At 44.4% G+C, this 16,022-nt stretch overlaps 1 protein-coding gene across 4 annotated transcripts in view; it reads right to left on the bottom strand.

Moving 5' to 3' along the window:
* LOC144690454 (polynucleotide 5'-hydroxyl-kinase NOL9-like) overlaps positions 1 to 9,653 on the bottom strand; it is a 31,159-nt gene extending 21,506 nt beyond the window's left edge. For 2 of the 4 annotated variants that reach the window (XM_078557977.1, XM_078557980.1), the window contains exon 1: positions 9,529 to 9,653. The gene's annotated coding sequence lies outside the window, so the exon portion shown is untranslated. Of the gene's footprint in view, positions 1 to 7,330; positions 7,389 to 9,528 lie in introns of all 4 variants that reach the window. The other 2 variants (XM_078557978.1, XM_078557979.1) reach the window with 2 other exon arrangements.
* Positions 9,654 to 16,022: the final 6,369 nt, after the last annotated feature.

The raw sequence follows: 16,022 nt of genomic DNA, 5'->3' as shown, positions 1-16,022 counted from the left end.
CTCAACTAAATCTCCCCTCAGCCAGAGTTCCAAGATTTTGACCCAGAGACAGTGAAGAACGGTTATATATTTCCAAGTCACAAAGGTGAGTGGCTTGGAGAGAAACTTCCAGATAGTGATGTTCCCATCTGTCTGCTGCCCATGTCCTTCTAGATGGTAGTGGTTGTGGGTTTGGAAGATGCTGTCTAAGAAGGCTTGATGAGTTCCTGCAGTTCATCTTGTAGATGGTACACACTGCTGCTACTGTGTGTTGGTGGTGGAGGGAGTGAATGTTTGTGGATAGGGTGCCAATCATGCAGGCAGCTTCATCCTGGATGGTGTCAAGCTTCTTGAGTGTTGTTGGTGTTGCACTCATCCAGGCCAAGTGGAGAGTATTCCATCACACTGCTGACTTGTGCCTTGTAGATAGTGGACAAGCTTTGAGGAGTCAGGAGGTGAGTTACTCACTGCAGGATTCCTAGCCTCTGACCTGCTCTGGTAGCCACAGTATTTACATAGCTAATCCAGTTCAGTTTCTAGTCAATGGTAACCCCCAGGGTGTTGATAGTGGGGGATTCAGCAATGGTAATGCCACTGAATGTCAAGGGCGATGGTTAGATTCTCTTTTGTTGGAGATGGTCATTGCATGACACTTGTGTGGCATGTTACTTGCCACTCGTCAGCCCAAGCCTGGATATTGTCCAGGTCTTGCTGCATTTGGACATGAACTGCTTCAGTATCTGAGGAGTCACAAATAGTGAACATTGTGCAATCTTCAGTGAACATCCTCACTTCTACCCTTATGATGGAAGGAAGGTAATTGATGAAGCAGCTCAAGATGTTTGGGCCTAAGACACTATTCCGAGGAATCCTGCAGTGATGTCCTGGAATTGAGATGATTGACCTCCAAAACCCACAACCATCTTCCTACCATTTTTGTGTATCCCCTTGCCTTGTTTTCCACACGAAATGCATTACTCCCATTTCTCTGTCCACCTGACCAGTCCATTGATATCTTCCTGCAGTCTACAGCTTTCTTGCTAGCAATCACATGATGAATTTTGTATCATCTGCAAACTTCTTGATCATGCCCCCTCCCCTACAGCTAAGTCTAAGTCATTGATATATACCACAAAAAGCAAGGGAAATAGTACTGACCCCCTACAGAATCATACTAACAGTCTTCCAGTGACAAAAATGAACAATGAACATTACCCTTTGATTCTTGCCACTGAGCTTATTTTGGATCTCATTTGCCACTTTCCCTTGGATCCCATGGGCTCTTACTTTTATAACCAGTCAGCCACTTGGGACCCTTGCCAAAAGCCTTGCTAAAATCCATGTAGATTACATCTATCATGCTATCCTCATCCACCCTTGTTACCTCCTCAAAAAATTCAATCAAGTCAGTCAGACACGACCTTTCCTTAAGAATTCACGTTGTTTGTCCTTGAATAGTACATGTCTTTCTAACTGACAATTTATGCTGTCCTTCAGAATTTTTTTCCAATAATTTGCCCACCATCGAGGTCAGGCCAACTGGCCTATTAATTATTTGGTTTATCTCTTCCTTTTTAAATAGTTACAATGTTAGCAATCCTAACACCACGAACATAGCCAGAGAAGATTGGAAAATGATGGTCAGTGCCTCCGCTATTTCCTCCCTTAGTATTGTGGGGTATATTTTATCCAGACCTGGCAAATTATCCACTTTCCAAATGCTAAACCTCTTAATACTTTCTCTCTCATTATGCTTTCACCGCCCAATACTTCACATTCTTCCTCAACTACAATGTCTGCCTCATCCTCCTCTTTTATGAAGACAAGCACAAAGTCTGGGGAGGATACAAAGAGACGTAGACAAGTTGAGTGAGTGGAAAATAGGATGGCAGGTGGAGTACAATGTTGGGAAGTGTGAAGTTATTAATTTTGGTCGTAAGAATAGAGATGAGTATTTTTTGAAAGGTGCCAAACTTGTAAATGTTGATGTTCAGAGGGACTTGGATGTGCTCGTACATGGAACTCAGTTAGCATGCAATAGCAAGCAATTAGGAAGGCAAATGGCATGTTGGCCTTTATTGCAAGGGGTTTGGAATACAGGAATAAAGAAGTCTTGCTACAAATGTACGGGGCTATGGTGAGGCCACATCTGGAATACTGTGTACAATTATGATCTCCACATTTAAGGATATACTTGCATTGGAGGCTGTACAACGAAAGTTCACTAAATTGGTCCTTGGGGTGAGAAGGTTGTCTTCTGATGAGAGGCTGAGTAAACTGGACCAATATTCTCTGCATTTTAGAAGAATGAGAGGTGATCTCATTGAAACGTACAAGATTCTGAAGGGGCTTGATATAGTAGACGCTGAGAGCCCGTTTCTGCTGGTCGGGGAATCTAAACCATGGGCCACAGAGTCAGGATAAGGGGCCGATCATTTAGAAGTTACTTCACTCAAAGGGTTGTGAATCTTTGGAATTCTCTACGCTAGAGGGTTGTGGATGCGCCATCATTAAATATATTTAAGGCTGGGATAGACAGATTTTTGGTTTCTCAGGGAATCAAGGAATATGGGGAGCAGGCAGGAAAGTGGAGTTGAATCCCAAGATCAGTCACAAGTGCTGCTTTGGGCTGCATTAGAGTGTTTCAGTTGGAGTTTGGTGAGAGAGGCAGTTCGGTGAAGAGGGAAGGTGATCCTTTCATTTTTGGCCTTTCCTTCGTAAGAAGAGTGGTGGCATTGGTAACTAGGACCTGGTAAGTATTTCTTCTGTCCTTAATATTCTCTAAACTACAGGAAGTAAAAGTAAAGGGAGTAATTTAAGGGTAAGTCATGGCAGGGCAGCTCAGCCAAGTGGAGTGCTCCTCCTGCGAGATGTGGAAAGTCAGGGACACTTCCAATGTCCAAGGCAGCCATGTCTGCAGGAAGTGTCTCCAGCTGCAGCTAATTGAGATCCGTGTTCCAGAGATGGAGCTGCGCCTGGAGACACCATGGAGCATCCACAAGGGTGAGATCTTCATGGATGGCACACACAGTGAGGTGGTCACACTACAGGTAAAGAGTACACAGGAAGAAAGGGAATGGATGAGCACCAGAGTAAAAGCACTAGGCAGATAGTGCAGGAGTCCCTTGGGTCCATCTCCCTCTCCAACAGATTTTCCGTTTCGGATACTGCTGAGGGAGATGGTTTCTCAGGTGATTGCAGCAAAAGTCAAGTTCGTGGCACGAGTGGCTCAGCTGCACAGAGAAGGGGGGGGAAAAAAAGAGTGGTAGAGCAATAGTGATAGGGGATTCTATTGTAAGGGGAACAGATAGACGTTTCTGCGACCGCAGACATGACACTAGGATGGTACATTGCCTCCCTGGTGCCAGGGTCAAGGATGTTACTGAGCAGCTGCAGGACATTCTGATGGGTGAACAGCCAGAGGTTGTGGTCCATATCAGTACCAAAGACATGGATAAAAAGAAGGATGAAGTCCTGAAAGCAGAATTTAGGAAGCTAGGAAATAAATTAAAAATCATGACCTCAAAGGTAGTAATCTCAGGATTATTCCCAGTGCCACGTGCTAGCGAGATCAGGAATAGGAGAACAGACCAGATGAATGTGTGGCTGGAGAGATTTAGATTCCTGAGGCATTGGGACCGATTCTGGGGAAGATGGGATCTGTACAAGCTGGACGGGTTGCACCCCAGCAGGACCGAGACCAATATTCTCACAAGGGGTATTTGCTAGTACTGTGGGGCAGGGTTTAAACTAGATTGGCAGGGGGATGGAAACCTGAACTTCCTGGGGAGACACAGGAGAAGGAAACAAAGATAGGAACGAAAGACAGAAAAGTAGAAAGCAAAAGTGGAAATCAGAGGAACAAGGCCCAGCAGCAAATAGTACAAAAAAAGTGTAAAAATGTTAAAAAGGCAAGTCTGACGGCACTTAATCTGAATGCAGGGAGCATTTGCAATAAGGTAGACGATTAACAGTGCAAATAGATGTAAACAGGTGCAATATGATTGTGATTATGCAGTTGTGGCTGCAGGGTGACCAAGGCTGGGAACTGAATATCCAAGAGTACTTGATATTTAGGACAAACAGGCAAAAAGGAAAAGGAGGTGCCGTGGCATTGTTAGTTAAGGATGAAATTGGTGAGATAGTGAGAGAGGATACTGGCTGAAAAAATCTAGATGTAGAATCAGTCTGGCTGGAGCTAAGCAGCAACAAAAGGCAGAAAATATTAGTGGGAATTGCCTTTAGGCCTCCAAACAGTAGTGATAAGGTAGGGGAAAGGATCAAATAAGAAATTAGAGATACACATAACAAAGGTGCTACAGTAATCATGGGTGACTTTAATCTACATATAGACTGGGAAAACCAAATTGGCAACAAAACTGTGGAGAATGAATTCCTGGAGTGTGTACGAGATGGTTTTTTAGGCCAGTATGTTGAGGAACCAACTAGGGAACAGGCTATCCTAGATTTGGTATTGTGCGGTGAGAAGGGTTTAATTAATAATCTTGTTGCATGGGGTCCTTTAGGGAACAGTGATTATAACATGATAGTTAGGATGGAAAGTGAAGTCGTCTGATCTGAAACTAGGGTCCTAAAACTTAAAGGAAACTATGAAGGTACAAGGCGAGAGTTGGCTAAGATAGATTGGGAAACATCGTTAAAAGGCATGACAGTGGATAGACAATGGCTCATATTTAAGAACGGATGTATGCATTACAACAGTTATATATTCCTTTCTGGTGCAAAAACACAACAGGAAAATCGCCCAACCACAGCTAACAAAAGAAATTAAGGATAGTATTAGATCCAAAGAGGAGTCATATAAAGTTGCTAGAAAAAGTAGTGAGCCTGAGGATTGGGAGCAGTTTGGAATTCAGCAAAGGAGGACCAAGAGGTTGATTAAGAGGGGAAAAATAGAGTATGAGAGTAAACTTGCAAGGAACATAAAAGCAGACTGTAAAAGCTTCTTTAAGTATGTAAAAAGAAAAAGATTAGTGAAGACAAATGTAGGACCCTTACAGTCTGAAAGGGGAGAATTTATAATAGAAAACAAGGAAATGGCAGAGCAATTAAACAACTACTTTGGTTCTGTCTTCTTGGAGGAAGACACAAATAACTTCCCAAAAAAACTAGGGAACCAAGGGTCTAATGAGGAGGAGGAGGAATTGAAGGAAATTAGTATTACTAAAATAATAGTGCTGGAGAAAGTAATGGAACTGAAAGCTGATAAATCCCCAGGGCCTGATAATCTACATCCCAGGATACTAAAGGAGGTTGCCATGGAAATAGCTGATGCGTTTGTTGTCATTTTCCAAAATTCTATAGATTCTAGATCTGTCCCGGCAGGTTGGAGGGCAGCAAATGTAACCCCACTATTTAAAAAAAGAGGGAGGGAGAAAACAGCGAATTACAGACCGGTTAACCTAACCTCAGTTGTAGGGAAAATGCTAGAGTCTATTATAAAGGATGTGATAACAGGGCACTTAGAAAATATGAAAAGGATTAGACACAGTCAACAAGGATTTATGAAAGAGAAATCATTTTTGACAAACCTACTGGAGTTCTTTGAGGACATAACTAGCAGAATAGATAAGGGAGAACAATTGGATGTGGTGTGTTTGGATTTTTAGAAGAGCTTTTGATAAAGTCCTACATAAGAGGTTAGTGTGTAAAATTAAAACTCATGGGATTGGGGGTAATATATTGGCATGGATCGAGAATTGGTTACCAGACAGGAAACAGAGAATAGGAATAAATGGGTCTTTTTCAGAGTAGCAGGTGGTGACTAATGGGGTACCGCAGGAATCAGTGCTTGGGCCCCAGCTAGTCACAATATATATCAATGATTTGGATGAGGGAGCCAAATGTAATATTTGCAAGTTTGCTGATGACACGAAACTTGATGGGAATGTGAGCAATGAGGAGGGTGTTAAGAGCCTTCAAAGCGATTTAGATAGATTGAGTGAGTGGGCAAATACATGGAAATGCAGTATAATGTGGATAAGTGTGAAGTTATCCACTTTAGTAGGAAAAACAGAATGGCAGAGTATTATCTAAATGGTGATAGATTGCGAAATGTTGATGTACAAAGGGACCTAGGTGTCCTTATATACCAATCACTAAAAGCAAGCATGTAGGTGCAGCAAGCAGTTAAGACGACAAGTGATATGTTGGCCTTCATTGCGAAAGGACTGAGAACAGGAGCAAAGATGTCTTACTGCAGCTGTACAGGGTCTTGGTGAGACCACATCTGGAGTAGTGTGTGCAGTTTTGGTCTCCTTACCTATGAAAGGATATACTTGCCATAGAGGGAGTGCAGCGAAGGATAACCAGACTGATTCCTGGGGTGGCGGGATTGTCGTATGAGGAGAGATTGGGCCGACTAGGCCTGTACTCACTGAAATTTAGAAGAATGAGAGGAGATCTCATTGAAACGTATAAAATTCTGACAAGGATGGACAGACTGGATGCAAGAACGGTGTTTCCTCTGGCTGGAGAGTTTGGAACAAGGGGTCACAATCTCAGGATACGGGGTAAACCATTTAGGGCTGAGATGAGGAGCAACGCCTTTACTCGGGGTGGGGAACCTATGCAATTCTCTACCACAGAAGGCTATGGATGCCAAATCACTGAATATATTTAAGAAAGAAATAGAAAGATTTCTGGACTCTAAGGGAGTCAAGGGGTATGGGGAGAGCACAGAAGTACAGCGTTGAGATGTTGAAATAGAGGATCAGCCATCATCATATTGAATGGCGGAGCAGGCACGAAGGGCTGAATGGCCTACTCCTGCTCCCATTTTCTGTTTCTATAGCGGAGCAGGCTTGATGGGCCATATGGTCTACTCCGGATCCTATTTCTTGTCTCTTCATTAAAAATCATGCCCGCATCTTCCATCTCCACACAAAAGTTAACTTTAGTCTCCAATTGGACCTAATGTCTTCTTAGTTATCTTCTTGCTCTTTATGTATTTATAAAGCATTTTTTGGGGCTTACTTGATTTTACTTGCCGATATTTTTACCTGCTCATTTCTTTGCTTTCCTAATTCCCTTTTTAACTTCATCCCTTCATTTTCTATTGAGTATTGAGAGCTTGGTATCTGCACCCTCCAGCCCCGACTCCATCCCCCTGCTCAGGATGGTGACCCTACCTGATCAGGCAGCCCATAAATTACCTATAATCCCTTCAAAATCATGGGGGTCTGGACAGCGTAGATAGGGAGAAATTGCTCCCACTCGTGAAAGAATTGAGGACAAGAGGGCACAGATTTAAAGTAATTGGTGAAAGAAGCAAAAGCAATGAGGAAAAGCTTTTTTACGTAGTGAATAGTTAAGGTCTGGAATGCACTGCCTGAGAGTATTGTGGAGGCAAGTTCAATTAAAGCACTCAGAAGGAATTAGACTGCTATCTGAAAAGAAAGAACATGCAGAGTTATGGGGGGAATGGCACAAAATTAATCGCTCATTCGGACAGCCTGTGCAGACACAATGTGCCAAATGGCCTCCTTCTGCACTGTAACAACTCTGTGATTCTGTAATTCTTCATTATGCCCTGCAGCATTATAATTCTCTATAATACCCCTAAACCTCCAGTGATCCTCTGCGACCCTATAACTCCTGCACCATGACAAATCCTAATTACTTCCTGTTCCTTTTCCCATACTGCCATCACCCCAGAACCTCTTGTATGTCCAAATCAATACCCTAATCACACCAATACCTCCCACATTCCCACTGCCCTTGTAACTTCCCTTCTTCGTGAGCCCCTTCGTAGCTCCACTCTGACCCAACCATGTTTTTAAAAATTATTTGTTCATGGGATGTGGGCATCGCCAGCTGGCCAGCATTTATTGCCCATCCCTAATTGCGCTTGAGAACTGAGTGGCTTGCCAGGCCATTTCAGAGGGCATTTAAGAGTCAACCACATTGCTGTGGGTCCAGAGTCACATGTAGGCCAGACCGGGTTAGGATGGCAGATTTCCTTCCCTAAAGGACATTAGTGAACCAGATGGGTTTTTGCGACAATCGACAACGGTTTCATGGTCATCATTAGACCTTTAATTCCAGATTTTTTTTTATTGAATTCAAATTTCACCATCTGCTGTGGTGGGTTTCAAACCCAGGTCCCTAGAACATTACCCTGGGTATCTGGAATACTAGTCCAGTAACAATACCACTACACCACCACCTCCCCCTTTCTTCCATGCATTACCCCATCTCTCATCACACCTGTGCAATAACTCCCCTCTCTCAGTCAGTGCCCCACGATACTCATCCTGTCTCGAAGACAACTGTGTTCCCCACCCCACGTGTTCATTTTTAAATTCATTCATCCAATGTGGGCATCGCTGGCTAGGCCAGCGTTTATTGCCCATCCCTAAATGCCCTCAGGAAGGTGATGGGCAGCTGCCTTCATGAACCGCTGGTCCATGTAGTGCAGGAAAACCCACAGTCGCCCCTCTTCCACCTGCTAATACTTAACCCATGCTCTCGACCCCCTCCCTCACCCCGCGTGACCGCACCCCTCCCTCCCCCCCAACACATCAGTTTCCTCCTCTTCCTCACCGTGCTCCACTCCCTCCTCATCCCATGCATCACCCCCTCCTCGTCCTCAACCCACGTTCACTACCACCCTCCTCGTAGTCCTCCTCCCTGTGCGTCGTCCAAACTCTCCTCACTCTGCATGCAATCCAACCCATCCTCATCCCACGCATCATCCACCCCGCACGTCGCCAACACCCCTCACCTGCACATCGCCCACCCCCATCCTCACCACTCACATCGCACCGACCCTTATCTCGTGCGTTGCCCACCCCCCACGCCTCACTCTAATCATCCCCCAACCCCTTTCACCTCACACCCCCAATCCTCATCGTGTGTCGCACCCGCCCATCCACACCTCTCGTTGCCCACCCATGTCACCCACCCCACCACTCTTCACATCACCCACCCAAAGTGCCGCTCCCCCCAAACCTCACGTTGCCCAACCCATTCCCCCTCACGTCACCACTCCCTCCTGCTTGCCCTGTGCAACTCGTGCCCCCTCACTCTGCACATTGCCTGCTCCCACCTCACCCCACACAATCATCATGACACACGTTGCTGCCCCTCCTCATCCACCCCTCCTCACCCCTTGCTTTACATCATCCCATCCTAACCTGCACAACACCCAGCCCCTCACCTCACCCATCATCACCCTGCCCCCCAGCCCCTTTTCCTCCTCCTCACCCTGTGTTGCTCAACCCTTGGCCTCAGGCCCCTCACCACTTACCCCTTCCTCCTCCGCACCCCATCCTCCGCATCTCCCCCTCACCTCATCCTCCCCTCCTATTCACCCTCTCCTGCTCCTCCCCGCCCCCTTTCTCCACCCGTTACCCCGTTCTTTTTCTCTCTGCACTCCACACTTTTACTATCCATCTCTCTGCGCCGATGCGATATTCCTTAGCATTACCGCCTCTCTGCCCGTCTCACATGTTAGCCCCTCTAGCTCCTCCCCCAACGCGTTACCCGTTTTTGCGGCAATTGCCCACTTTCGCTCTCGCTGCACACCTGTTAACGGAAAGGGCAGGGAGAGACCCACAAAAACGGCCTCCAACTCCAGGCCTGCTATTACTGGCCCTGGCCCCGGCGGCTTCGGAATGGATGGGGCTGGCCAATCGACACCGCTCCCAGGGTTGTTTCTATGTGGCTACCCCTGGTGGTGGGAGGACCGAATGAGCCAGCAACTCAAATGGCAAAAATTCAATTTGGAGGTCAAGATCTGGTCCCGGGCTTTCCTGATTCAGCGGACAATTACAGGCGGGAACAAAAATAACAAGCAGCAGCAGTACACCTACAGTCAGAGATACACTATGTACCTATCTAGTGGCAGGCATAGTACACATGCAGAAATACACCACGCACCAACACAGTCAGATTATCGTAAACCTGCAGAGATGCATCTGGCCATACGGAGATGCAGTTATCCAGTCACATAAAGTAAACCTGCAGGAATAGACTACCGAGTACGGGAAATGGTCAGCGCGCTTAAAGGTGCAAACTAAGCAGGATTAATAAATAACAGCGATTAAAAAAGAAAAGAAAAGCAAGGAGCAAAAAAAACTTCGCCTCTTTAAAACTGGTCACATTTTATCAGTTATAAAGACCTGGTGGGGGAACTTGGCTGTGCGACAGAAGACAGAGTTGGGATAATGGCCAGGGTGGCAGAATGTCCTTCAAGAACCTGTGTTGGGACCTCAGCTAATCATCATTTTTCTTAATGTCTTAGATGGTGGGATATCCAAATTTGCCCATGACTCAAAGATAGGTAACATTGCTAGTGCAGACCAAAGCATAAAATTTCTAAGAGATACTAAAGATTAAATGAATAGTTAAACCTGGAAATGGATTTCAATGTAGGCAAAGGTGAGGCCATCCATTTTGGACCTAGAAAATAGAACCGGATATTTTGTAAATGGTGAAAAACAGTGGAGGTCTAAAGAAACTTGGGTCCTGCAGGTAGACCAACCATTAAAATATCATGAATGGGTACAAAAAATAATCAAAAAGAGTAATGAATCTAGAGGACTAGAATACAGGGGGATAGAAGCTTTACTTCAGCTATATAAAGCCCTGGTTAAACAACATCTGGAGTACTGTGAGCAGTTCTGGGCAACACACCTTAGGAAGGATATATTAGCCTTGGAGAAATTACAGAATCACACAGTGCAGAAGAGGCCCTTTGGCCCATCGAGTCTGCACCGACACGTGAGAAACACCTGACCTACCTACCTAATCCCATTTACCAGCACTTGGCCCATGGCCTTGCATGTTATGATGTGCCAAGTGCTCATCCAGGTACTTTTTAAAGGATGTGAGGCAACCCGCCTCCACCACCCTCCCAGGCAGCACATTCCAGACTGTCACCGCCCTCTGGGTAAAAAAGTTTTTCCTCACATCCCCCCTAAACCTCCTGCCCCTCACCTTGAACTTGTGTCCCATCGTGACTGACCCTTCAACTAAGGGGAACAGCTGCTCCCTATCCACCCTGTCCATGCCCCTCATAATCTTGTACACCTCGACCAGGTCGCCCCTCAGTCTTCTCTGCTCCGATGAAAACAACCCAAGTCTATCCAACCTCTCTTCATAACTTAAATGTTTCATCCCAGGCAACATCCTGGTGAATCTCCTCTGCACCCCCTCCAGTGCAATCGCATCCTTCCTATAATGTGGCGACCAGAACTGCACACAATACTCCAGCTGTGGCCTCACCAAGGTTCTTTACAACTCCAACATGATCTCCCTACTTTTATAATCTATGCCTTGATTGATAAAGGCAAGTGTCCCATATGCCTTTTTCACCACCCCACTAACATGTCCTCTGCCTTCAGAGATCTATGGACACACACGCCAAGGTCCCTTTGTTCCTCAGAACTTCTTAATGTCATGCCGTTCATTGAATACTTCCTTGTCAAATTACTCCTTCCAAAGTGTATCACCTCACACTTTTCAGGGTTAAATTCCATCTGCCCATCTGACCATCCCGTCTATATCTTCCTGTAGCCCAAGACACTCAACCTCACTGTTAACCACCCAGCCAATCTTTGTGTCATCCACAAATTCACTAATCCTACCCCCCACATAGTCATCTATGTCGTTTATATAAATGATGAATAATAGGGAACCCAGCACAGATCCCTGTGGTACGCCACTGGACACTGGCTTCCAGTCACTAAAGCATCCTTCTGTCATCACCCTCTGTCTCCTACAACTAAGCCAATTTTGAATCCACCTTATCAAATTACCCTGTATCCCATGTGCATTTGCCTTCTTTATAAGTCTCCCAAATAGGACCTTGTCAAAGGCTTTGCTGAAATCCATATAAACTACATCAACTACACTACCCTCATCTACACACCTGGTCACCTCCTCAAAAAATTCAATCAAATTTGTTAGGCATGACCTCCCTCTGACAAAGCCATGCTGACTATCTCTGATCAAACCTTACCTCTCCAATTGGAGATAGATTCTCTCCTTCAGAATTTTCTCCAATAGTTTCCCTACCACTGACGTGAGACTCACTGGCCTGTAGTTCCCTGGCTTTTCTCTACAACCCTTCTTAAATAGCAGAACCACATCAGCTGTTCTCCAGTCCTCTGGCACCTCCCCCGTGGCCAGAGGCGAATTAAAAATTTGGGTCAGAGCACCTACAATCTCCTTCCTTGCCTTCCTTAGCAGTCTGGGACACAAATCATCCGGACCTGGAGAATTGTCCACTTTTAAGCCTGCCAACACCTCCAATACCTTGTCACTCCCAATATCAATTTGTTCAAGAACCTCGCAGTCTCTCTCCCCGAGTTCAATACCTTCATCCTCATTCTCTTGGGTGAAGACGGATGTGAAGTATTCGTTCAACACTCTACTGATGTCCTCTGGCTCCACCCATAGATTGCCTCCTTGGTCCCTAATAGGCCCTACTCTTTCCCTGGTTATCCTCTTCCCATTGATATACTTATAGAATATCATGGGATTTTCCCTACTTTTACCAGCCAGAGCTTTCTCAAATTACACAAATTAGGGTTATAGCTCCTTGAATTTAGAAGATTAAAGACTGATTTAATCAAAGTTTTCAAGATATTATTGGGAACGAGATAGGTTATAGAGAGAAACTATTTCCGCTGGTTCAGGATTCTAGGACTAGGGGGCATATTCTAAAAATTAGAGCCAGACCTTTCAGGAGGGAAATAATAAAAATACTTCTACACACCAAGGATGGTAGAAGACTGGAACCCTCTTTTGCAAATAGCATTGGATGTTAGATCAATTGTTAATTTTTAAATCTGAGATCGATAGATTTTTGTTAACCAAAGGTATTAAGGTTATAGGGTAAAGGTCACAGATCAGCCATGATCTCATTGATCGGTGGTTCAGGCTCAAGGGTCTAAGTGGTCTACTCCTGTTCTTATGTTCAGTAGTTTATACTTAAACTAACTGTAACTTGTAAGTAGGTTACATAGCAATATCAAAATAAATAACTAAATTCAAATAATCACTATAAAGGAAATAGTAATTGTGTATCTTTACAATATAAATAAGAGCTTTTTTATTAATTCATGAGATGTGAGCATGACTGACAATGTCAATATTTATTGCCTATCTCTAATTACGCTTGAGAAAGTGATGCTGAGCTACTTTCATTTGTCAAATAGGCAGATATCCATTCACCAAATTAGGCAGCAGATGACATTCTGTAAATCACATCTGTTTTATTATTAAACTATAGTTCAGTACAAATACCAGTTTCCACTCTTCCCTTCTGGATCCTTTCCCTATCCAGAATCAAAAGCCCTCTTACTGAGGGAAACCTAGGGGAAAGCCTAAATGAAGTACAGGCTTCAATGAGCATCACCTGCTCTCAATTCACTCTGAAGCTTGTCTTGGTTCACTCTTAAAGGGACCTGCATTTCTAATATTGTCATGAACCATTGCAGTCCATTATGGCAGTTTTAACACAACTGAATAGTTTGCTAAGCCATTTCAGAGGGCAGTTAGAAGTCAACCACTTTGCTCTTGGACAGGCTGGGTAAAGGTAGTATTTTCCTTCTGCTAAAGGACACGAATAAACAAGTTAGGTTTTTACAACATCAAGGCCCCAAACACTCCTTCCAATGTGAAACAGCAATTTACTTGTACTTCTTTCATTTTATGAACTTTTTACTACATTCACTGCTCATGCCTCTATATTGGGAGACCAAATGCAGTCTGGGTGACCGCTTTGTGGAACACCTCAGTTCAGTCTTCAAGTACGACCCTGAGCTACCTGTCGTTCATCATTTCAATTCTCCACCTTTCTTCCACTCTGACATTTCTGTCCTTGGCCTGCTACAGTGTTCTGGTGATCATGTCACCTATGTCTGACCAACAACCTGTCAAGATTGTGTGGACAATGACAGTGTCCCCAAGGTCACCACGTTAAACAAAGTCACGCACAGGCTTCTGCCAGGATCCATTTGCCAAGTCCTGTGCTGATGGAGAATTGGATCGGGGGACTGGGCTTTGAACCTGAGAGTCCCTGTCAAGAATCTGCACACAGGCGACAGATGCATGAAGGGACACTTGTGCTGGGACAAAGGTGACTTTTGACAGCAGCATCTGTGACTGGGTATTCTGAGGCCAATGACAGTGTTCCAGCGAAGCTCAACGTAAGCTTGAGAAACAACACCTCATCTTTCAACTCAGCACTCTGGATTCAAAACTGAGTTCAACAATTTTAGATCATAACCTCTCTCCACGCTTTTTTTTTTGCTTTTTCATCTTTTTTTTCTCTCATTTCTTTCTTTATTCCTTCACTTTGCATTTTGATGGCTTTGCAGGCATTCACATCTCATCTGGACACATCTTTTGTTTCTTTACCAAACCTATTACTGCTCCCTTTGGCTTTTGTACCATGAAATCTTTTGTCATTTAATCTCTCCTGCCCTCAATTTTATCATCGACCTTCCCTTTTGTTCTTTCCCCCCTTCCCACTCCCACTTGCTCAATACCTATTACATTTCTATCTTTCCTCAGTCCTGATGAAGGGTTATTGACCTGAAACATTGGGCAGAATCTTCTGCTCTGAAGTCTAAGTTCGGTTGCTGGTGCGGAAGTGCGAGTGATTTGTTCAGCTCATTACTGATGCATCCGTGTGGAGCACAGTATCATAGTGGGAGTAGGTAGGAAGTCGCCCTCCCTGCCTTCATCTCATGGGCTCGAAGGTCTGGGCGCAGAATTAAAGGGCACCTGGACAGCCTCCCTCTGTTTCCCACTTAGCCAGCCTGCCAGGTCTAGTCTCTGCTCCACCCTTCCACTCCCTTCCAGCCTTTATGCAGTCTGTGCTATCGGCACCAGATCTGAGTGAAGTTATGAGCAATCCCCAAGAAGGCAAAAACAGCGTCCTCTGACCTCAAAGTCATTGAAGGAGAGAAGCTTGCCAGGTGCCGCACACCACTTATATATAGACGTAAAAGTGAATGGTCTAATTTCCAGATGGCTGGGAACTTAATTTGGCAGGGTAACCTAATTCCGGGGAGGTGGCCTTTTAATGAGCACGCATCAAATGCTAAGATAAAAGCAAAAAACTGCGGATGCTGGAAATCCAAAACAAAAATAAAAATACCTGGAAAAACTCAGCAGGTCTGGCAGCATCTGTGGAGAGGAACACAGTTAACGTTTCGAGTCCGTATGACTCTTTAACAGAACTAAGTAAAAATAGAAGAGGTGAAATATAAGCTGTTTTGTGGGGGGGGGGGGGGGGGTGCTACCTGTCCCACCCACCCCCCTTAAACCAGCTTATATTTCATCTTTTTTCTATTTTTACTTAGTTCTGTTGAAGAGTCATTTGGACTCGAAACGTTAACTGTGTTCCTCTCCGCAGATGCTGCCAGACCTGCTGAGTTTTTCCAGGTATTTTTATTTTTGTTTCGCATCAAATGCTAATGCATGCAAAAGGGCTTCCCGACATTCTTTGTTGGGGAACTTGACCCACCCTTAAAGTCCCAAAAACGGAATTCCGACAGCCCATCCCAACGTTGGAAAACTGATTTTTGGTCTCATGCCAAATTAAATTCCCCGCCCATCAGCTTCCTGCTGCTGGAGGGACCGCAAGATTCCGCTTAATTCTGTTTCTCTCCACAGATGTTGTCTGACCTGCAGAGTATTTCCAGCATTTTATTTCAGATTTTCAGTATTCTACTTTCATATCATCATTATTGATGCTAGCTTTTTACTTCAGATTTATTTAATTAATTGAAATTCCCCAACTACTGAATTTGAACTCACATCTGCCAGCAGTCCAGGCTGCTGGATTACCAGCACAACCACTACATTACCATACCCGATCAATTATCATAAGAATAAAGAAATAAGAAATGTATATAATCATCTACAAACAATAGTTGTAGATAGTAATTAATTATAAATGAATAACTATATAAGTAAACACCAATACGTAAATAAAGTTATTCGTGCATTACTATAATTTTATCTTTAAGCAACTGTGTACAAAAAAATTAGTGCGTCTTGTG

This window comes from Cetorhinus maximus, chromosome 15, assembly GCF_964194155.1.
Source record: "Cetorhinus maximus chromosome 15, sCetMax3.hap1.1, whole genome shotgun sequence".
In the NCBI taxonomy this organism is placed as follows: Eukaryota; Metazoa; Chordata; class Chondrichthyes; order Lamniformes; family Cetorhinidae; genus Cetorhinus; species Cetorhinus maximus.
This window is presented reverse-complemented; position numbering and strand designations above follow the sequence as displayed.